We start from the raw sequence: 25,013 nt of genomic DNA on the forward strand, positions 1-25,013 counted from the left end.
GCAGGCTATGTACAAGGACCCAATGACTCAAGTACAAAGTGTTTGATCTCACACAGGGGTTCCCAGTGGGAGTGGATGTGTACCAGGGTTCAGCTCTGAGCTCGCTGTTGTTCATACTGGTGGCGGACTACATTAGCAGACAGATCAACAAAGTTGCTGTATGCAGACGATGTGGCATTACAAGCAGACTCTGTGCAAGAACTCCAGCAAATAAGGGAATGGAATGGAATGCAAAACTGAAGGCACATGAGATGAAACTAAGCACAGACAAGACAGTGGTAATGGCAGCAAACTGGGAAAATCAGAAGAATCTGAGAATTGAGATAGTAGAACAGGTTAATAGCTTCAAGTCGCTGGGAGGGGTGTTTGAGAAGGGAAGTCTGAATTAAGAGGTCAAAGCTAGAATCAGAGGGGCTGCAACCAACTGGCATAGAGTATCAGGTGTAGTGAATGACAGAAGAATGCCAAAGAAGCTGAAAAGTAAGGTGTACAAGACAATGATGTGAATGGTACTACTATATGGTACAAAAACCTGGTCAGTAACGGAAGAGCAGATGAAGAAGCTAGAGGTGAAGGAAATGAAGTGCCTGAGAAGGGTAGTAGGATGCACACGGTGGGGCAGATGAAAAAATAGGGACATAAGAACAGAATAGCAATTAACAGGACCAACAGTGAGGTAAACCACTACTGGAGAAGTAGGAAATCCAAAATCAAGAACAAAAAGCTCCAGCAGCTGGAAACACTGAACAGATCTATGGTAGTTTATTCAAAAAGCAGTAAAGCCACAACGTTTTCAGGCTAATGCCCTTCTTCAGTGTGCTTTTTGAATAAACTGCCATAGATAGGCTCAGTGTTTCCAGCGGCTGGAGTATTTTGTTCTTGACATAAGAGCAGAAGCCAAAGTAGCTCCAATTGCAGAAAAGATCAAAGAGAACAGATTATGGTAGTTCGGACACGTGCAGGATAGCAGCAGATAATCTAATGAAAACGATTTGGGAGAGACAGGAAAAAGGTAAGAGGAAACCAAGACATCAACAAGAGGTGGATGGATTGCGTGAGAGAAGATCTGCGACAGTCAGGCATGAGTGTCAAAAAAGCAGGAGTGTTAGGGTTACCACCTGTCCCACTTTGTGAGGGACAGTCCCTCTTTGGGCAGTTGTGTCCTGCAAATAAAGTGAAAAAATGGCAAATGTCCTTAGATTTTAGGACAAAATTATTTTCTATATTTTATGTAATAGTTGCATAAAACAGTTATTCTGTATCTGAAACACATAAATGTTATAAGAAACAGAATAAGGAACTAAAATGCTACAAGAATAAACTTTTATTTAGACAAAAAAATGAAGTTCTGTCCTTTGTACTGGCCGTGGGTATGTTTTGCTCTGCAAAATCTGATGTTTGTAACACAAATGTCCCACTTTGGGCATTTGGAAAGGTGGCAACCCTGAGGAGTGTGGGACTGAATAAAAAGAAATGATGAGAGCTAACATGAAACCCCAACCCCAAATAAAGAAATTTGAAAAAGGGAGTTGACGATGATGATGATTTGAGATTCAGACTCCATAATGCATGATATAGAAAAAAAAATAATAATTCTAGCAGTTACATTTATAAGTATATTTAAATTTTGTTCCTGATTTTGAGCCTTTGTCCTCCCATTATTTTTGGCTTTGTCTACAATTCTTATGCTAAGAGGCTGAGTAGTATGTCTGCAAGGTAGGAGCAATGTGTAACTTGAATACATCACATGTTGCATCACAGATCCAGCAGTTGATTAAGTTACTCAAAAAAAAAAAAAAAAAAAAAATATATATATATATATATATATATATATATATATATATACACACACACACACACACACACACACACACACACATATATATATATATATATATATATTTATACAGATATTATACATAGATATTCTTTTACTCTTTGTCCACTACCCTACTATGAGTAACAGGAGAGCGAGAGCCTGTTCCAGCAAGCAAAGGCCACAAAGGCAGAGATCCTGTTCTGGAGAAGTAACCAGTCCATCACAGGACAAAAAAACAAATGTCTTGCAGCTGTGGGAAGAAACCCTAACACCCAGTAACGACCCACATACATGTTCAGAGGTGGGAGAAGCAACTGCAGGCAAAACAGAGTGGCACAGTTAGGAACTGGACTGGAGAACTAAGCTATAATGAAGCTCTGCTAAATGTTACATCGCTCTGCCACACAATTCTATTTATACAGTGCTATACTTACAGTGATTTACCCTTGCACTGTTTATGACTAGTTATCAAAGTGGTAATGTGTAGTGCTCACCCTCTTCAAAACAAAACTCTCAAAACTGTCTGTTGGTAAATCATCTTTTGCTTCTGTAAATAATGCCCTGAATTTCTTTACCTCTACTTGGATATCCTAAATGTCAGCACCAGGACTGACAGGATAGAAAACTGACATTTTTTTTTCTGTCTGAAAGATGGCAAAGTCTACCTGTACAGCACCCTCTTTAGAGTACACTCAGATGTCAAAGTTTGCCATGTACAGCATCAGTCCCAAAGTGGGACTACAATCCACAACCCTCAGGTGTATTGACAGATGTGCTTCCAGCTGTGTTGCACTGATGTCCAACAACAGTACAGTTGCACAAAGTCCTGTGAGCAGCTTACTGTTTAAACAGTGATCCCTTTCCCTGTAAATGTGTGGTATGTTTCTAGTCTACCTTAAAACTGGTTCATAGGTAAGTACTAGGATAGCTATCCTTGTGGACCAATTTAAATCTAGCTAATTTCCTTTGGTAACAATCAAACCCTTTACCTACTGTTTTGTTAGGTAAACACATTAACTATTCTGCCAACCTCCTACACTACCTGCATTGTTTTTCCAGACATGGATAAGAACTGTGAGCTCTGACCTCAAGGGAAATAAAGTACAACCCAAGTTATTCAAATGTGTTAACTCAGAAAGCATAAAAAGAAACATCAATCCTACCTGATTTAATGGCAAATGCTACTTCTTTCCTACTGGATAACCTTACATCTCAGTAAATGAATAATAAAGATCTATGTCCTGTTTCTTGACAACACAAACACTGTCATCAGATGCACTGCATGTACAGAGGGCATACCCCTCTAATCTGCAATTACGTCAGAAATTCATAGCATCCAGTTTTCTAAATGTTTCACTCAGTCATTAGCCCCACATTAAAATGCATCTAAAATTCTGTTTACATGGTATCAATCTAATAATGTAACTTGAAATAAAAGGACAAGCAAATGCGTTCCCCCTTAATATTTTAGTACAGTTAACCATTCTTAAGCAAAGTATGTGGTATATGCAGATTTCTCCTTTGTTCGCAATGTGTGGTACAAGATGGGGTGCTTCATAATGTTCGACAGTCAGTCATCTTCATAATTCTGTGTGTGACTAGTAATCCATCATAAAACAGCCTTGCCTGCACCTTTAGTGACAAAAGGAGGGAGATACCGAAACAATGAGCACAACCTTTGCTTTTGATTTACGATCCGAGTTTGAAGGACACATATGTCATGAAAAGACAGGAACAATTCCTCTGAATGAATTAAATGAAGAAATGTAAATCAGATGAACCTCCATTAACCCTCATGTCATGCAGTGTACCCAAGCAATCATTTATTTAGCAATAATGTATTTAACCCGTTTCCCTGTGCCACCTCTACCGAGGAACAATTCATCTCCCTATGAAATGATCTGTGCTTAGTGAAACATTTGAATTTGTGCACAGAGTGTGGGTTTAACAGAAAATGCATGTATTAACTGCCTGTTCACCTCCCCAACAAGAAGGTACTATTCCATGCAGAATGCAGGAAAGGATGGCGTCCCTTTTACATCAGCAAAAGAAAATGAGAAGGTTCAATGTGCTTGTGATTAATGGGATTCTCCCCACATTAAAATAATCTATCTAGACCCACCAACGCAGAAAAAAAAGGCTTTCACTTTTTATTTCTCCTGCTTTAATACTTCCAGCATCTCAAACCATTAATATGCAGGTGCATTTTTCATTTCTCAGTTTATCTGCAGAAATGAATTAATAACTGTGGTAATGTCATTTATGGTGTATTTGCTGAACATTTACTACATATAATATGGAAAAGAACAAAAGGTTCACATGTGATAACCAGGCTAATGACCCCAGGGGGTATTTTTAAGTCTAGCCATGCTTCCCACAGGTATCTGACAAGGGCTGATACTCTAGGGTTACTTTAGGGGGTATATGTTGGCATAGGTAGTCATACATTTACAAGCTGCCTCTGTCTGCCAGAGAGATATATGGCAGGCCAGTGGTAAACTTCCAATTCCCTGTCCAGCAGTTCCAGCTACGCTTAAATTGGGTTGGGGAAGAACTCTGCTTCATATGGACAGAAAGTCTCTTCCAGATAAGGTATAGTCTCCTGAACCACATACCTGTCCCTCCAACATGTTCTGTTTATGTTAAGGATGAAGTTTAGGTCACTAGATTGGGTAATTCTATTTATTTTGTGGATATCTAATACGTCCATCACAACAGTATCATAGGATACTTTGTAGGCTAAGCAAAGATCGCCTCTCTGCAGTCTGTAGGAGACAGGGATAAAGCTTTGAGGTGGTCTGTGCAGGACATGTTTATACCCTGTATTCTTTTTGTGGGGAACCCCTGTGGATGATCGAGTTGTTACATATGCCTGGTCAGGTACATACCACAGGGAGTTTTGTACTCCGTGACTGGTCTAATGAGGCCGAAGTACAGCAGAACAATGACATCCTTGGACCTAGATGGCATTTCCCTTTCTTAAAAGTTGTGCAATAGAGAATGATTTCCTTACTACCATAGACACGATGGTCAAAGGCCAGGTTACTGTCTGTGTGTTCACAAATTCCTCACAACTAGGTCTACTCTTAGGGCTGTATTATCATTTTGGTCATTTCCAGGGGGTAGTCATCTGGCCAAGGAATACTATTTTTTTTCATCACAACTTTTTATTAAATGTTCAAAGATAAGTAAACTCTGCAGTCCTCGTGTATGGTGCACTTTATTGTATTCTGCAATATAACAAACATTTGTATTTGTCAGTCAATTAATATATACAACAGAATGAAAAAAAAAGACGCATCTTCCCTCCAAAATTATGTACACAGACCTCCTGGGCTCAGCACTGTATCATTATAGGATATTGACATTAGACTCATCCTTTGAGTTCTACCAGTGTTATCTGTTTGCTAAATTACTGTGGTTACTGAGATCTTGCCTGTACCAAACAAAGCAACCATTTGTTAATTAAGTGCTTCTTTAGGTTATTACCCTGTACCCTCAATTCCAACTTTCTGTTGTCTGTCATAATAGTAATTATTTCTGTCAGTTTAGGTGTGTCCTTAGTTTTCCATTTTTTTGTAATACTCTTTTTAGCCACTATCAGTGACAAGGAGGCAATGGATCCGACATTTCTAGGGTGGCCGTTTGCGATCGATCTTAACATCATATCTTTGGTAAGAATGTAATCTTTTTCTGTTATGACCTTGATTACAAACTATAAACAAGAGTTGCAAAAAATAAGTGTCTCAGTCCCAGAAAATATGTGCCCATGTGCCGCGCTCCTATCTCCAGCAAGTACAGTGTAGCAGAAGGAACATCCTCTGGAGCCTAGCTGGGGTGTAAAAGTAATATAGACAAATCTATGTAAAGATTCTAAACTTTCTGACGCATGTAGTGTATCTTGGGGTCAAAGAGATCTCAATACAGTCTGGAATAATGCATTGTTTTTGTGATCTCGCATTCCAGTCCTGCCTCATCTTAGTCCACTGCTGTATATCTTTCCTGTTAAAGCTCTGAACACCCTAGTCACTATCCCCTATATAATAGGCATGCACTGCCTAACCTCCTGGCTCAACATGACCCTGACATTTTAGTATATACTTTCTGATGTGCATCTTAAGCCCCATGTATGTCACTGCAAAAAGTGCCAGGGGACACTAAGAACACCAACCAGATGACAGTAAAGGATATTTACTCAGCCAAAGCAGACGTTCCACAAACCACATTAATGCTTCACAAATACAATACATTTTGTTTCATAACAAACTTCATCACATGCGGACTGACAACATAAAGTGCGCATATATATCCAACATGACAGTGAGGTCTTGCACAGGACTTCAGATCAGTCTTGGACATTCTGGGAACCCAAGATCCAAAGTCCGTGACTGAGTCTAATTTGCATGACAACCAATACTTACTACACTGCAGCAGAAATACATACAGAAACATATCATTTTACAACTATAAGCAAAGGGGCAAGCCCCCCTGCACCCTCCTTCACAGAAGAAAATGGAAAACATACCATTACATGCCTCATGACTGCCTATTGTAACCTTAATCGTGTTCCCTTTTAATGTACTATACTACAACATAACTCATCTTAGTGTAGTGTAGTGCAATCTCGGAGTTGATATATTTAAGTAGCAGGGGGGGGGTGTGGAGGGTGCAGCCCCCCTCATGGGGGGTGCAGAGGGGGCTTGCCCCCCTGCTTATAGTTGTAGAAAAGTAATATGTTTCTGCATGTATTTCTGCTGCAGTATAGTAAGTGTTGGTGTCTGTATGTTTTTCGATATTATGAAATTCAGTATTATGAGTTTTCAGTATTTTGAGCTTTCGAGATTTTGAGTTCAGTATTTTGAGATTCATGATTTTCAGCTTTCGAGATTTAGTAGTGAACCCTAACTCAGGTAATAACACAACAACAGAAACCATAAGCCAAACTAAACTACAGAGTCATAATAGATGACAACCTCAAATTTGATCAGTACATACTTTATTCCATCAAGAAGAATCACCAAAAACTCTGTTCAATCTATATGGCCAAACACTTCCGGACCTATCAAACATGGATTAACTTAGCAGTGACATACCTCCTTTCTTTACTATTATATGCTTCCCCTATTCTTACAAATATTAACACTACATATTGTGGCATGATGTATGGCAGTGGTCCCTCCGGCTCCTGATATGCACTTTTCATTTTTATGTCGTTTTTTTTTTTTATATGGTGAGTCTTCTTTCTTGTACCTCTTCTTGTCAAGCAAGCGGTTGTTGCAGAGGAAATTGCTCGTGGTGTCCTAGATATAATTGCTTGTCATTGTCTTTTTTATTGGAATGTAACGTTGGAGTGCTAGAAGTTGGGTCTGCGATGGAGAGCTGAAATCGATGTGGAGTGTGGGAATGGAATTTTCGTTGGGATGTGTAAATGGATTGATCTGACCCTGAGCTGTGGCAGTTGGGGAAGGAAACGAAGAAAGTCGGGATGGTGGACTGTGAAAGGTCGGTAGTGTCAGAATGAAGGTCTCTGGTTTCTGGTGATGGTGTGACCATTTGGGCTTGAAGGTAGAAAGTACAGTTGTGTACACTTACCATAAATGTAGATGTTCGAGTGTATTCACTGTTGCAGTCCTCACATATAGGTTTATCCGGCTCCCGGTAGCCGTCAGTCGGCCTGAATATCAGAGTCCTTGGTATATGACGTCGGTTGCTGCCGGTTGTAAAACTGATGTCAGAACGTCAGATATAAAAGGGAGGCACCAGACGCCATTTCCTCAGTTTTTCTTGCCTTAACAGTCAGGAGCCCCCCAAAAGAAGGCTAACCCAGGAAGGAAGCACCCTGGACACATCATACAAAAAATAAAAATATATATAGTCTGTGCCTTAGGGAAAAAAAAGGGGGGGATGGAGGGTGGGAAACCAGGACTGCAACAGTGAATACACTCGAACATCTACATTTATGGTAAGTGTACACAACTGTACTATGTTCTTCGTGTTTCACTGTTGCAGTCCTCACATATGGGTTGATTCCCAAAGTCCAGGAAAAAGACAAGGTGGGAGGAAGGATCACAGATTAAGGGTTGGTAAGAAGGCCCTGCAAAACTGCAGAGGCAAAACCAGCCCTGGATTTAGAAAACAAAGGTAGAATGTAATGCTTTGTGAAAATATGGACAGAAGACCAAGTAGCTGCTACCAGAATGTCCTTAGTAGGCACACCTCTCAGAAATACTGCAGAGGTAGAGGCTGCTCTAGTAGAACGGGTCCTAATACCCTGAGGAGGAACCTTCCCATGCTGCAGGTAACAAAAGTGAATACAAACAGCAATCCATTTGGAGATGGTCTGTTTTGAAATAGCTTTACCCTGAGCCCCAGTAGCAAAACTAACCAACAATTTTTTGGATTTTCGAAAGGATTTAGTCCTAAGTAAAATCTCAGCTGTCTATGCACACAAAAAAGTGCAGAATCCTTTCCCTTTTATTTTGGGGATTGTTGAAAAATGTAGGCAGGTGAATAGACTGGTTAAGGGTTACACTGGAAACTACCTTAGGCATGAAGGAGGGATTAGTTCTCAGAGGAACCTGATCTTAGTGAAAAATAATGAAAGGTTCCACTGCCATTAAGGCTTGCAGCTCAGATACCCTTCTAGCTGAAGTTATAGCTAAAAGGAAAGCAGTCTTCCAAGTGTTTAGAATGGACATATCCAAAATAGGGCGCCAGGTGCCCCCTTTTTTGGGTACCAGAAAAAGTCTTGAATAAAAACCTAGGCCTGCCAGATTTGCAGGAACTGGCTCTATAGCACCCATAGTCAGTAAAGAAGAAATTTGAGTTTCTACCTCCATCCTGAGAGTTCTGGGTATGTCTGGGTACCCTTGCAAGACAAGGAAGGTGTGAAAGTAAAACTTGTAACCTTGGTTTACTGTTTTGAGCACCCATTTGTCTTCTGTGATGATAGATCATACCTCTGCGAACCTGGCCAACCTTCCCCCCAAAGGAAATCCAGGGCCCGCAGAGGTAGGTACAAGAAGGCCGGAGTCATTGAGAATGTTTGCTTTGGGAAGCTGGCTTAGAACGCCCTGATTTAGCAGAAGAAGAATGCCATTGTTTAGCCCTCTGGAAGATCTGAAACCCCTAGGCCTAGAGCGACCCTGCTTGCCAGGATCAGGGAAAGACCAATTATTTGAAGGATAATGCCTACTGAACCTAGGAGGCTGAACCTGAAGGAAATCTTTTACAGCTTGCATAGATTTTGCCTTATCCTCCAATTTCTTCAGTACCTCCTCAGCATCATTACCAAAAAGATTATTCTTGTCCAAAGAAACATCCAGCAATTTAGATTTAACAGGTTCAGAAAGAGGCTGCTCCCTGAGCCAAGCATGCCTTCTAATTACAGAACCAGTGGCTGCTGCTCTGCAGGAAGCCTCCAAAGTGTAAATATCACAATGAAGTGAATGCTTAACTAAAGTGGCAGAATTCAGTAAGTCTTATAAATCTTTGCTCTCTGACATGGATGGAATGTCTCCAAGTTTAGTCTTAATAGCCTCCAGAGTATGCTGCTGATACTTAAGCATTTGAAAAAGACAGCTAATGGATCTAATGGTAAGAGTTGCAGCGGTATAGACTTTTTACCCCAGCTGTCCAAGGCTCTAGACTCCTTATCAGAAGACACAGGGTTTTTTGCAATAGTAGCCTTAACCCCTTTGGGACCTTGAGAAATAATTTCTGGATCAGCAGTAGGGTTTTTAAAAAGGAATTGAGGAGATTCAGGAACCCTATAGTACATATATCCGGTTTTCTGGGGGCAGGAGGAACAGAATTAGGAATTAAAGAATTTTTCATGAAGACATCATCCACAACTTCCAAAACTGGAGGTATAGCCAGAGGCTTATGCTGTGGCAAATCCAAAAATTCCGATTCTTTTCTTAGACTGAGGAAAATCCTGACATTCCCATTTAAAGTGCTCCCTTAAGAGTATTCAAAGTATCCCCAAAGGAAAAATCTTCTGTAGGGGAGGCAGAAGGGATAGAGTCCTCAGCATCAGAATCCTCAAAGCCAGAAAAATGTTGAGAATTTCTTTCTTCCCCAGCAGACATACTGGAAATCTCGGAATCTGAGACAGACAAAACATCAGGAGATAATTCCCTAGTCCTCTTGGAAGGGGGGATGAGAGCCCCTGATGGGAAAGAAGATCACCAGCCATCTTTACCAACTGGGTCTGAGGCACAGGAGGAGAGGCCGACGTCTGCTTGTGAGTAGGTTTGCGGCTGGAAGGTTTACTAGCAATCCGGAGGGACTCGGGAGGCCTAGCAACTGCAAAAGCCTGGACTAAGGTAGTTGGTCTGGTTCTGGTCTCATGTTGAAAAGAAGAGATGTCAGAAGCCGGTGCCTGAACAGCAGCTCTGGACCCATCTGAAGCGGTGACAGGCGGAGGGTCTGAAGACGAAAAAGCAGCCTGTGGCATGGAGGATTCAATACAGGTCTTGGCAGAGGCCTGTGGCTGAAAATCTGTGGACTGCAGGCGCTGCGAAAGCGCCTCACTGACTACCGCTGAGCTGATGACCAATTTCACCGGTGCGTCGTCAGCAGATTTAACCCTGGGCCTGTCGCGGTCCTTGTCTTTGAGTTTCCTAGGTATATCCGAAGTAGGGAGACCAGAAGACGCTATACCGACAAACTTAGGCCAGACTCCGAAATGCTTATGCAAAATCTTAGCTCTACGGCATATGGTACGTGGGTTAAAGGAGGCACAGAGATCGCAGTTAAAGACGTCGTGCTCAAGGCCCAAACAAGTTATACAATAAGAATGGAAATCATGGTGCGGAATCTGTTTTCCACAGGCAAGACAGTTATTAACTTTATATGACATTCGTTAAAGCAAGAAAAGAGGATCCCCAATGGGGTACTTATCTGAAGGCATCTTCAACTTGGTAGTTGGAAAGCAAAAAGAAGGTAAACAGCTGACCGGCACTAGTGCAAATTGCATCTGCTTCGGGCTCCGCAGCAAGAAAGACTGAGGAAATGGCATTGGCTGGCTCCCTTTTATACCTGATGTTCTGACATCCATTTTACAACCAGCAGCAGCAGATGTCATATACCAAGGACTCTGGTATTCGGGCCAACTGAGGGCTACCAGGAGCCGGATAACCCATATGTGAGGACTGCAACAGTGAAACACGAAGAACATGGGGTTGTGAAGGCTGTAGATGAAACAGGGTCAGGACAGACAAACTTTGGCAAGGATGTTACTAGGATAGTGGCTGGAAGGTCTGATGATCAAGGGCCGATTTAAAATGTGGATGGCGGTGCATGGAGTTGGTGGCGGGGTGATGAGAGTAGCCCATGTATCGCATTTGTTTTTAACCTGCTGGTCTTTGGTTGGCTCTTCATTGCTGTTTCTTGACGTATGTTGTTTTCATATTGTTGTGTTATGCTGTATGTTTTTTTCTGCATGAGCTTGGAAGAAGGAAATGTCATTCAGCTGTAAGTACGATATGGTTATGGTTGAAAGACAATAAAGTTACGTTGACATGAAAAGTAAAGTCTCCTGCTACTACAAAATAGGTAAATTTGCAACCAATCAGTCTTATAAAACACACCACTGCCTCGCATTAAAACAATTAAACTGGTTTGAACTCTCAGACCTGTTGACATACTCGCAACTAATCACTGCCCACAGCTTACTGTACTCTCCAGACAAATGGCCAGAATTACAAAATACTCTGCTATACTATTCACCCACTAGAGACCTTCACTCTAGCAATAAAATTTTACTATGTATCAGTAAGACATTCAACATTGCTGGAGAATCTCTCTACTCTCATTATGCGTCAAAAATCTAGAATGAAATCCCCACGCAGTTAAAACAGATAAAAAAAACCTTAGTTTCAAAACTTTGTTTAAACAGCACCTATTCCAATGACGGCTATGCTCTTCCTGCTTACCTCTCTAGCTTTATTCAGATTATTTTTTTCCAACACTTGTAGCTACTTTACTTACCCAATCTTCTTGTCCCTTACCATTCCTCCTCATACTGCACTTATTTCTTAAACTCTTATTTTTCTGTCACATCCCCACCACTAACTAAGATTCCTCCTCAGTCCATTTATCTTCTTGCTCATTTCTGTAATTTCTCCTTTCATATCTTTTATCAAATTTTAATCCACTGCTCATCAGGCCAGGCATGTGGAAAGGCTGAAGAGGTGTGGCTGCTAGAGAACCCAGAGCAGGTATGTTCTCATAGACCACACCTCACTACCTACGCGATCTACCAACTGAATTAGATGCAAATACATTGGAAAGCTGTGCTCATTAAAACACAGCACACTTGTTAATAGATGTGAAACTGCCAGTTCTTGATTTGGTCTGTGCCTATGTTCAGTGGTAACTTAAGATGATGGTAGTGGTAAACAGTTAATATTGGTAAGAACTGATGATTTTCTAACCCCCCCTCACTCCTGCCAAGTGTTACTGGGAGGAGGCTCATAGGTTTACAGGCTAGCAGCCCTATAGCATTTACAAGCCTAGCCATGTTACCCATTTGTTCTTTTTGGGTAGTTTGCTGAATGAATTTATGAAAAGAGCAGGTCTGTGATCAACAAGGGCTACCCCTGTCAATGAGGTGGGAGCTAAGGGAGGTAGACAAGCAGCTGACAGAGCTGGAGAGGCACTGAGGAACTAAAAATGAAAAAAGAAAGTGTGTGTGTGTGGGGGGGGGGGGGGCAGCACCTCCACCTCTTCTTATTTGCTAAACAATTTTCACCTTTGACTGACCATAACATACAGTTTTTCATTCTTCCTCTTACTCTGCAGATCTCTGATTCTCCTGGGCTTTTACCTTTACAATCTGTCTGCTTCAGTGCTTATATCAAGGTCTTTCTCCACCACCACACATTTTAGATGTCCAACGATACCTCCATTTCCCCGAGCAGCACCACCAAAGAGGTAATGTAAGTAACTGCCATAAGAATGGTCTGCATTCACACAAAAGCACAATGCCCCAACATCAACCAGTAATTCTCTGCCTGGGATTTTAACTGGCTGATTCACCATTCTTTCCTACTGAAGGCACAAAAAGACTCTGCTTCCTCATTTCGTGGCTACCACCAGAGTCTGAGCTACTGCTCGCTCAGGTAACCCGTGATGTGTATGTAGGCTCTCCCACTGCCCCATGGGCCAAATTGGTTTAAGGCTCCTCATTTTTTTACTTCACTTTTCTGAAGTCATTTACTCACTAAGCATAAAAACAACCATTTTTTTCACCAAATTTCTTACACAATTCAAATAGACCTCTCAACTGCCTATATATTTTTGAGGTATGCGCACTTGAGGCTTGATTTGCCCCCTTCATACAAGTTTCTGAATCCCCTCCCCAGAAAAGAAAAACATAAAAAAAACAGTCACTCTCAACTCAGAATCTGTTTAGTATACAGGAAACCAGGCAACTTGATTAAAATATTGATGCATACCTATCAACTGTCCAGTATGTCCCTCATAAAATCTGTATTTTTCTGGCAAATCACTGAGGACTGAAGTCAGTGAATAATGAAATAGATTTGAATTTCAGACGTCGTATCCTTCAGAAAATACATGCTAACACAAATCTTATTATTCTAGCAAATTTCTAAGTTTATAAGAGCAATTTTTAAAATATGCCCCTATTTTTGGGCCTTTGTCCTAACATTATTTTTGGCTTTGTGCAGACTTCATTGACTAAAAGATTAAGAGGGATGTATTGATGCCACATATAATCCAAAGACGTGTCAGGAGCGTTTCTCCCCAGGCCTCTGCTGAAAATAGTCTCTGTCCTAGTCGTAATTTCCCAGTCAACAAATGTTAAATAAATAAAATAAATTTAAATAATGGGAACCTACATGCCACTTAGTCCTTTATAAGGGACAAAAACAGATTAAATTTGTGAAGTTGAGTTTTGCAGTTTTGTTCATTCCAAGTCTACAGATTTTGCACTGCGCCTTTCATAACATGCTTACATTTTTGTCACACTCAGATTTTTAATTTGTGTTTCTTGGTAGCATCCAAAACTCCTATTGGAAGTGGGAAGAGTTGTGTGCTATCTGGGATTCAACTGCTATTGCTAATCAGGTGCCCAGATTTTTGGCTGGCTACACCTACTTTTCAAGAGCATCTTCTCAATGTCTGCAAGCTAAGATGTACTTTCACCATTCAAACTGACAAACTTTTGAAATATAACAAAACTTCACAAATAACTTTGAGACCGGAGATCAGTCCAGTTTTGTAAAAAAAAAAAAAAAAAAAAAAAAAAAAAAAAAAAATGCACACTGTTTCTTGTCATATGGAGTTAAATCAGTAATGCATTTTCCATTAAGAGAAAAAAAAGTGCCATTCAAACAGCTGAGGCCGTGAGTGACACAAGTAGGAAATGAGAGGTGAGCAGGTGTGACTGCTACTTCTTTTTGGCACTTTATTGGTGACAAGACCCTGCAACCACAAGCCATATTTTCATACATTCTTCTGGGCATTAACATTTTGTAATGTCATTCACTCTATTAACAGCTGCAGCCAGTCAAAAAATTACTAAATCAGCACCTCCTAGCCTGCACTTAAGACCCATTCCTTGGACAAAGCTTCATACCTTACATACAACAAAAAAACTTAAGTCTGACAGATCAAATTTAGCTAAATTCTGGAAATTATTTCATTCCATAAATGAAACTAAAATGGGATACAACACTTGTTCAAAACTAAGACATAACAACTGCATGCCCACAGAGTCAACTGTTGAGGCAAATATGCCAATAAGGTTTTATGTCATTCTTAATTCTGTTTCCAAACAAAAAGCAACTCTGCTGAGGCCAGCTGTGTTTGAAAGTACAAGATTCAATTTTTAGGTGAATTCAGATAACATAACCCTTTCGTGAATTTACTGATGACACCTTTCTTCTAACTGGAACCACCAGATACTTCCAACATAATATTAGAACATTGCTGGAACTAGAAGCAGCGGATTTTAGACCCCTGAGGTCTGAATTCTGCACTGCAATATTTCAGGGCAAGTCAAAAGTGATCAATGTTGCAATTATGTTTAAACTTTCGGCATCAGACCATTATGGAGTGTGACTGCCTGCAGGTTCAATTACTCTGTGGATTGCTAACCCCCCCTGAAACCACACAGTAACACTCTTGCTAATCTGTCAGTTTAGATGATCCTTGATGTTAAATGCTCAGCAAAGCCAAGCAGTACGACTCCACATATGGATTCCATGATCTCACGTGTGTGTGTGTTTGTGAGTGTGGTTGAGGACAGTAGTTTAAGCACACCTGGTTTTCTGCAGTAAGGAAAAAAAAACTTTACTTTCATTGAATACACGTGCGGTCTGAAAAAACAAAACTAATGAATTCTTCTAAAACATACACATGCTTAAAGTTATCAAAAGCTTTGATAAATAATCCTAGCCCATTTTCAGATGCTTTATTCAGTTCACACACCAAAGCTCACAGCAGCTTTAGGTTCATAGGCAGGTACTAGGCTATCGGCCCTAGGGCCTATACAAGCCTAGCCAAAAAGGTACCCTGGCTTTCGACACCCAAGAAAATTATTTTCCTGTGCCCATGTCGAGCAGAGCCACAGAGGTGATCCCCGGGGTGAATTTCCTAATTCCCATCCAGTCATCAAGATTTTTCTTGCAGAGTGCTAATGAGGAGCTTTGTTTGATATAGATCGGTAGGTTGTTCCAGAGTATCGGAAGTCTCTGGGACAGGAATCTATCCCTCCAGCATGTTCTGTTTATTGTGGTGACAAGGTTTAGGTCCCAACAGCGTGTAGCTCGGAGGGATTGGGATTTCTTTAAGTGGAGCATATCCAACAGCTCTGGGTTTGACATAGCTTTGTATGTTAGGCAGAGATTGCCTCTGAGTAGGCGATATGCAACGGAGTAAAGCTGGAGTTTTTTGAAACGGTCTGCTTAGGGCATCTGTTTGAGGCTGGTAATCCTCTTTGTGAGGTACTTCTGCAGCCTTTCCAGTTGTTGTAGATGTCTTGTGAGGTACATACCAAAAGGGGCGTTGTACTCTATAATGGGTCTAATGAGTGACGAGTAGAGGGGAGCAATGACCTCTTTTTTCCTGGATGAGAAACCTTTTGTGCTAAGGTGTGCCACATACAAGGATTTCCTCACTACTGTGGCGATGTGACTATCAAAGGAGAGACTACTGTCCACCTGTGTCCCCAGGTCACTTATCACACTTTTGGTGTTAAGTAAACTACCACCTATGTGGTAGCTCATGGGTACAGAGTTTTTACCAAAGGGGATGACAATGCACTTTTTGGCATTGAGCTTGAGGCCATGGCTTTGACACCAGGCATCTGTCTCAGTGAGCCCCTTTTGTAGGATGTCCACATCGTTAGGAGTTTTGATTATGGCTCCTAGTTTGCAGTCATCTGCGAACTTCATTAGCCAAAGACCTTCTTGTGTTAGCCTGTACTTCAGAAAAGTAGATACCAAACAGGAGGACCCAGGACTGAACCCTGTGGTACTCCACTTGTCACTGGTCTGAAGTCGGATTTGGAGTCTGCTACTTTCTCAGTGTGGATTCTGTCAGTGAGCCAGTTGGCGACCTATCTTGTGACATAGGGATTTATACCTAGTTTAGTGAGTTTATAATTCCAGCGTGGGGGGTGGTGTCAAAAGCCTTGGCGAGATCTAGGTAGGCTGTGTGAGCTGCCTTACCCTCGTCTACGGCTTTCGTGACTGCTTCAAACAAGTCAATTAGGTTTAGGAGACATGACCTGCCTTTTACAAACCCGAACTGGGTGGGATTCAGAGTTTGGAGATTACCAATGTCTTTGTTTATAAGTTCCATGATGATACGTTCCATGGCCTTGGAGACCAGGCTCATTAGGCTAATGGGCGGTAGTTCCCAGGGTCCGTGGTGGCTCCCCCTTTGTGGAGTGGGATAACCGTCGCTGTGCACCATTCAGTGGGCACAAAGCCTGAGGTGAGGCTATGATTGAACATGGTGCTTAGGAGGGGTGCCAGTTCATTCTGTAGTTCATATAGAACGCAGACTGGGATGTTGTCAGGTCCCATGGATGCTGTGTTCTTGGCTTTGGAGAGTGTGTTTTTTACCTGTGTAGCCGTGATTACAGGAACTCTGCATTCTTCTGGCATAGAGATGGGCCCTTTAGGGGGTGAGAGGGGGGTAAAGTTAGCACTGAACCTATCTGCCAGGATGTTGGCAATATCGGTTGGTTCTGTATATTTAGTGCCATTGTGCTGTAACTCAGAGCAGATCTGAGTGTTGCCTTTGAGATTCTTGACATAGCTATAGAATGCTTTGTGGTTGTCTTTAGAATCAGTGGCGATTTTGTTTTCATAACTAGCTTTGAAGGATTTTATGAGGGATCTCAGCTTCTTACTAAGGCTGACCTGGTAGTTCTTCCAGTCATGGGATTTTACTCTTTTTTGCAACAGTTTCTTTCTTCTGTTGTAGAGTTTGTTTACAGCAGGGGACCACCAGATTGGCTTCCTTTTTTTGAATGATAGCATCTTGGTTCTGTTAGGGATAGCACGATCCATGCACTCGTGTAAGTGTTTATAAAGTGCATTTGTGTAGGATTCAGCAGTCGTACATCCATTGTCCGTCTGCATGGGTGTCGTGAAGTTTGCCACATCTGTCTTAAGAAGCGTGAAGTTGGCTTTGGAGAATTTTTTTACGGTGATTTCCCTAATGGGGGGTGGGGGTGGGATGTGGATGTCTAGGCTGATTAGCTTGTGGTCGGATCTGACCAACGAGTTATTGACCTCTGGTGTAGAACACCAGTCACCCATGTTGGTATTGACCAGGTCTAGGATATTGCTGCCCCTGGTGGGGGTGTGGATAAGTTGATCCAAGGCATTGGAATTTATGAATTCCAGAAAATGTTGAGCAAAAGAGTTGGTACATGAGTAGTTTTCCCAGTTAATGGTGGGGTAGTTGAAATCGCCCATTATTAGGATGTTGGGTTGTCTCTTAATATTTTCCAGTGTATCAAGAGATGAGGAGTGGGAATCCTGGGGCATGGTGGGGGATCTGTAGCAAGTTACAATTTGGATTGCTGTCTTGCCCAGAGTTAGTTGCACTTGGATAATCTCGGATGCATTATGCTGAGCAACTAGCCTGGAGGTGTGGATATCCTTAATGAATTTGGACACACCTCCACCTTTAGTGTTTCGGTCCAGCTGCATCTGAATTACATTTTCCACTGGCATGATGTTTTGATAGTGTGAATTTAGTGGCTATTAATTTGCCACTAACAAAACTGTGCCCTTTCTTGAGTTCCAATTCACCATGTAAAGCAAAAAGGAAAAATGTAAAATTCTATCTGAATCATTTTTTTAACAGTTAAACATACATTCAAAGACGAGACAATAAAAAAAAAAATTACCATGGAAATGAATGCCAGTAACAACTAGAACACCTGCTGTTGCAGCCTTGTGTGACAGAAACAAATATACACCATTTTACACAAGTGAGCGAGGCATTTGAACAATACCCTTAGGGCAGTAGAAAGGTCAAAGGGCAAAACAGCGAAAGAATAGTTGTGTAAAATCTTACCTTAACCATAAATGTCCTTCTCTTCCATGTTACAGTATTCATAACTTTTGGGTTATCCTCTCCTTAGCGACCCAAACGTCCGGCCAGTATACAAAAGCTTTAGTCACTGCAAGGCATGTAGAACATCTGACATTGGCTGTAGGGTGCGTGGGACATAAAAGTGATGTCTGCATGCACCTTTCCTCAGAACTAATGCCCCAGTCAGAAACCAGTCCCAGGATAGCTGCACAAGTCCGGTGTCATCCAACAAGGCATTTTTATATATAGGGGTAGGAGGAGGAATAGAATACAACATGGAAGAGAAGGATGTCTATGGTTATGCTAAGATTTTACACACATATTCTATGTCCTATTTCCATGTTGCAGTATTCATAATCTTTGAGTGAGTGCCAAAGCTCAAAGGAAAGAAGGGGGGGGGGGTGGTATGGAGCTGTTTTCCAAGAATTCATGCAGAATTGCCATAGCAAACTCTGCTCTAGACCTGGAAATATGATCCAATTTGTAGAGTTTGGTGAAGGTATGGACAGATGTCCAGGTAGCTGCCTCTAGAATGGAAGCAGTGTCCAGCCATTTGAAGAAGGCTCCAGATGAAGCCATGGCTCTAGAGGATGGGCTTTAATTTTTGAGGTTAGATGTTTGCCATGGTAGGTGTAAAGAAAAGGAGATGGCCCTGGAAATCCAGGCAGAAATATTCTGTTTTGTCACCACTTTTCCCAGAGCTCTGGGGTGAAAGGAGACAAACAATTGCTCTAACCTCCTAAGGGACTTGGTCTTGTCAAGGTAGAATCTTAGTTGTCTGTGAACATCGAGGGAATACAGGACTCTCTCACTGTTATTCTGGGGATGTGGAAAAAAAGGTGGGGAGGTGAATATACTGGTTCAGGGAAAGCTCACTGACCACTTTAGGCATGATGATTGACAGGTTGGTCCTTAGGTTCACTCTATCCTTGTGGAAGATTAGAAAAGGTGGGGTGGCCATGAGGGCCTGGAGCTCTTACACTCTCCTGGGAGATGTCAGGGCCACCAAAAACACAGTCTTCCAAGTGCAATATTTTAGAGAGGCTTTTGATGCTGGTTCAAAAGGAGCAACAGTGAGCTTCTCTAAAATGTAGTTCAGGTCCCATGAGGGTGGAAATGGCCTCCTTGGGGGCTTGAGGTGCAGTACTCCCTTAAGGAATAACTTCACTGGCAGACAAGGCGAAATAGCAGCTAGGTGGGCCTTAACAGAAGAATATGCCAGCCCTGCTTGCTGCGATTCACATAGGTAGACAAGCACTAAAGGGACCGCTTCTTGAAATTGGTCTAGCTGCCTTTGAAGACACCAGATGGAAAATCGTTTCTATTTGGACAAGTAAGACCTAGTACTGGGTTTCCTGGCCTCCTGCAGAACATTAAGCATGTCCTCGGTGTAAAAGTGTCTGAAAGGGATCAAAACTCTTATCACCCACAGGGTTAGGTTCAGAGATTCCAAGTGGGGATGGATTAGGGATCCCTTGTCTTGTGTGAGAAGGTCCACTCTGTGAGGTAAATTTGTGATGATTGTCCTTGGCTAAATGCAGAAGGAGGGGGGACCAATGCTGTCATGACCAAAAAGGAGTCATCAACAAGAGTTTTGGTTTGTCCTGCTGGATTTTCAACAGGACCTTTTGTAGTAGTAGTAGAAACAGGAGGAATGCACAGAGAAACATCACCTTCCATGAGACAGAAAAGGCACCTGTTGCCCTCACTAGGGGGCTGGGTGTCCTGGTACAAAAGAGTGGAAGTGTCTGTTCAAAGGGAGGCAAACAAATCTACTTATAGAGTACCCCACTTGTGGACTATGTTCAGGAATACATCCCTGTGTAGCATCCATCCGTGGGATTGTGGCATGGACCTGCTCAAAGTGTCTGGCTGAGTGTTCTGAGCTGATGGAATACAGACTGCCTGCAGGGTGACTCCATGTTGGACCACCAATTCCCAGACCTGGAGTGCAATTCTGCATAGCAAGTAAGATTTTGTTCCCTCCCATTTGTTCACATACCAGAGAACTGTAGTGTTGTCTGTGATCAACTTTAGGGGGCCTTGCCTCACAATATGTTGGAAGGTCCTCAGAACAAGGATGATGGCCCTCATTTCTCTGATGTTGATATGCTTCTGCATGAAGGGGCCAATCGATGTGCCTTGCACCTTCAAGCTGCCCACAGCAGCTCCCCAGCCCAGTTCTGAGGCATCTGTGTACATCTCCTGGACTGGGGTGATGGGTTGTAATGGAAGTCCTGGATTGAGAGAGACTTGATCCAACCACCAAAGGCTCTCCTTCCTTAGGCATGGTAGGAAGGGAATGTTGTGGTCCAAGGGGTGGGAGTGCTGGGTTCATGTGGACCTCAGGTACCAATGAAGCTTTCTCATGTGAAGTCTTGCCAGTGGAAACATGGGTATAGCGGAGGCCATATATCCTAGGAGTCTGAGATATTGCCTCGCTGTCATAGCAATGGTGTGGAGGACAGACAGCAGGTATTTCTTCAGACTTTCCACCTTTTGAGTGGAGGGAATGCCCTTATAACATCTGTCATTATTCTGCACTCCAGGAAAACTTGGTCCTGAGAGAGGTTTAGTTTGGACTTGGGGCAACTGATGTTGAACGCCAGGGATTGCAGGACAGAGATGATTTTTTGGAGATGGATTTGTAGGGAAGTGGAACAACCTGCCTGGATCAGGTCACCCAAGCATGGAAACATTTGAATCCCTTGGACCCTGCAATAGGCTACTACTGGAGCTAGACACTTGGTGAATACCCTTGGAACAGTAGATAGTTCAAAAGGCAAGGCAGAGAACTGAAAAGGCAAGGAACCTACAGAGAATCGTAAATACTTCCTATAGTTGGGCCTTATGGGGATATGTAGATATGCATCTTTGATGTCCAAAGTGGCCATAAATGCCTGAGGCATAGGCAGGGTAAAGAGAGTCTGTAGAGTAAGCATGTGAAAAGTGGGTATCTGTAGAAAATGGTTGAGGTGGGAAAGATCCAGGATAGGTCTCCATGGGCCATCCTTCCTTGAGACTAGGAAAAGTCTGGAGTAAAAGCCCTTTCCCCTTTTCTGACAGAGGGATATGTTTGATAGTCCCTTGAGAGAGGAGGCTGTCCAAGACTGTCTGGAAAAGGGGAAGCTGGTCCTTTGGTGGTTTTGGGATGCCTCTTAAGGAGGGAGGGAGGGATGACCCAAGTCATGAAGTACCCCTTTTCTATACTAGACAAGACCCACTTGTCTGAGGTAATGCTTTGCCAGATGGGAAGACAGTGTCTTTAGGATAGGGGAATGGAATCCGGAGAGGGTGAAGGGGAAAGCAGGTAGTCACAGACTACCTGCCCTGTCCTGAAACTGAGGTTTCTGAACTGGAGTCTGAGCAGGCCTGGAAAGAGGCTGCTGCTTCCTGGAGATCTTTTTGCTCCTAGAATGAGGGGTACGAGCAGAATGTTTGCTGATGAGCTGTGTCTTGGTGGGATAATTCCTATGGAATTTAGGGATTGGAAACACAAACAAATGTTTTAAGTCTTGTAATTCCTTCCCCTTTTGCTGAAAGGTTTAGAAAAGCTCTGCCACTTTAGCCCCAGAAAGGGCAAAATTGTCCAGCGGTGCATCCAGAAGTTTAGCCCTGATATCATCAGGTAGGGGTTGGAGTCTCAGCCAAGAATAACTTCTAAGCATAGAGGCAGAAGCTGCAGATTTGGCCAAGGTCTCCGCAGCATCACAGCTGCATCTGATCGAGTGTCTTGTCACTTGAGAGGACAAAGAAATAAGGCTAAATATTTGGGCCTTAGAAGGCGAATCTGGGAGATCAGCCACAAGTTTAGAAACCTGGGTCAAAAGGACCAGGGCATACTTTGACATGTGTGTCTGGCAGTTGACTGCCCTAAACCCAAAGTGTGGGAGGTATACACTTTTTTGCCAATGCGTTCCATGGTCTTACTGTCCTTATCAGTGGGAAGAACAGAGGTGGAGGGAAGTAATCTGGAAGATTTGTCTGCATAGACTGAAACAGTGCCAGGGTCTGCAACAGGGCATTTAATCAGAAATGTGCCCCCTTCTGGGGATCTTATAGAACCGGTCAGGCCTTCTGGGGGCAGATGGTCAGGAATCAGGGTTTTGACAGGCTGCACAGAAGGCATCCAAAAAAACTGGTAAGACTGAAGGGATGGCAGAAGTTGAAGGGGTGTCCATTTGTAAGAATTCAAAATACCTCTTTTGAACCTCTGCCATTAGAATCCCATTTAAAAACCTCTCTTATTTTACAGATTGTTTCACCAAAGGTGAGGTCCTTTCCCGGGGAGTCTGCCTCAGCAGACAAATCCTCCTCAGGAGGCATATCCAAAAGGGGAAGGCATCTGAGAGGCATAGGAAAGGGAGTCCTCTGAAGAGGAATCTGAAGAGTCTTCAGCATCAAGAGAATGAGGATCTTCAGCCTGAGGTCTAGGACTGATAACTGGAAAGGCAGCTAGAGGGGAAGCAGGAATAGAAGGCCTAAGGGCCATGAAGGGATTAAATAAGCTTTGAGAGAAAGCTTGACAATCAGGCATGCTTTCTGGAGGAGGAGGAGAGACATGTTTTGTCTTTTGTTTCCTTTTTAATGAAAAGGCAGGCCTGGATGGTGTAGGGCCTAGGTTCAGACTGTTCTAAAGCAGTGGAAGGATCAGTCTGGATGTCCATAGTCAGCCAAAGCTCCCCCCCTTGTCGTCGACACCCAACATCTGCAAAACCTCCACGGACGTGCTTTCAGCCCTAGGTTCTGTGGCATCCTGAATGGTACCTGCTATAGCTAACTTGGCTGGTTCTGTACGTTCCTCCAGGCAAATGTCGGCCACAGGGGGATCATTGGGTGGAGGAAGTGCAGAAATAGGTTCAGGCCTGGAAATCTTGGCCTTCTTTTTTGGTGGCTCGACAGTCTGACAACCCTTCCATCGCCAGAGCCAGATGCTGCTTCTCTAAGTAGATGTTTAGGGCATGCAGATGGCTGAGAAGAGTCTTAGAAACGAAGGCCTGACAAATAGCACAGGTTTTGTGGTCATGTTTGGGCCCTAGACAGAAAAGGCAAAGGTCATGGGCATTCTTATGGGAGATCTGACATCTGCACTTACACTTTCCTTTTCTGGATGACATGAACCTAAGCAGGCATTCGGTGACCAAAAACAGAAGAAGAAAACAGCCCTAATGGGGTACTTATCTTAATTTTGAAGATCTGATGGCAGAGACAGCAGTAAGAGCTGACATTCAACTGATGGCAGAGAAGTTCAGAGGAAATGTACGTGCAGACGCCACTTTTATGGCCCACGCATCTTACAGCCAACGTCAGATGTCCCACATACCTTGCAGTGACTAAAGCTTTTGTATACTGGATGGACGTTCGGGTAGGTTAGCAGAGGATAACCCAAAGGTTATGAATACTGCAACATGGGAAAAGGACATCTGAAAATGCAAGAAACAGACAAACATAAAACCTTCCTAAGAAGGGGATGGATGGGGATATGAAGGTAGGCATCCTTGAGATACATAGAGACAAGAAAGTCCAGGGGTATAAGAAGAAGGGAAATATAGCCTGAATCTGAAAGGAACCAGTAAAAACTAGAAGAAAAAACAGCCAAGCTAGATTTTCCACTGTGTGATTCCTAAAAACCTCTTGTATTAGAGGTAACATGGGATATATGCAATTGACCCCTTAAGGACATCAGGTGTTTCAGCTATAGGGCAGTTCTGAATGCCCATGACTTTTTTTTTTTTAAGTCTGTTATGGACAAATTCAGGCCAATAAAGCCAAACCCCACTAGCTGTGAACATGCATAAAGTCGTGGGCATTCAGAACTGCCATATAGCTGAAACGCCTGATGTCCTTAAGGTGTCACTTGCATATATCCCATGTTACCTCTAATACAAGAGGTTTTAAGGAATCGAACAATGGAAAATATAGCTTGGCTGGGTTTTTCCTTTATGAAAATCCAAGCAGCCAAAGGTATGGCTCCAGTATAAGCAGTCACTAATTCCAGAAGGTATGTAGTTCCAAAGAATAAAAGGCAGAGAAAATAGTCTTTGAGCTCAGCTTTAATGACACTAGCGCTTTCACATACAGCTTCATGTGAAAGCGCTAGTGTCATTAAAGCTGTATGTGAAAGCGCTAGTGTCATTAAAGCTGAGCTCAAAGACTATTTTCTCTGCCTTTTATTCTTTGGAACTACATACCTTCTGGAATTAGTGACTGCTTATACTGGAGCCATACCTTTGCTACTTGGATTTTCATTTGGATTGTATTTTTTCAGCAGAGGTTAAAGCTGTTTGTTTGGTGACTTTGTTGTTTTTATTGTTGGGTTTTTCCTTTAGTTTTTATAATTTGTTAGTTGGGATATTCTGCAGACACCCTAATGATTATGGACATCAGCTGGGTATTAAAACCCTGTGCTTCCAAATGTTCACCAAACAGTCGACTTATGCTGTGCTGATGAGGTCATAAGAAGGCTGAAACTTGCATGTCCACAGCTCATGGGCTTTGGCTAGTGTTACAGGTTGCGAACCAGTACTACAGGGAAACAAGCACCAGGTCCGCCCACTCGACTTCAGGCAGGATTCACAAGCACACTCCCTGTGAAGCATCTCTAATC

General features: G+C 42.5%; 1 protein-coding gene across 10 annotated transcripts in view; it reads right to left on the reverse strand.

Moving 5' to 3' along the window:
• The window catches only part of PKP4 (plakophilin 4), a 3,210,231-nt gene that overhangs the window by 410,645 nt on the left and 2,774,573 nt on the right, over nucleotides 1-25,013 (reverse strand). The window lies entirely within an intron of this gene.

Source organism: Protopterus annectens, chromosome 6.part0 (assembly GCF_019279795.1).
Source record: "Protopterus annectens isolate FY-2018-M chromosome 6.part0, PAN1.0, whole genome shotgun sequence".
Lineage (NCBI taxonomy): Eukaryota > Metazoa > Chordata > Ceratodontiformes > Protopteridae > Protopterus > Protopterus annectens.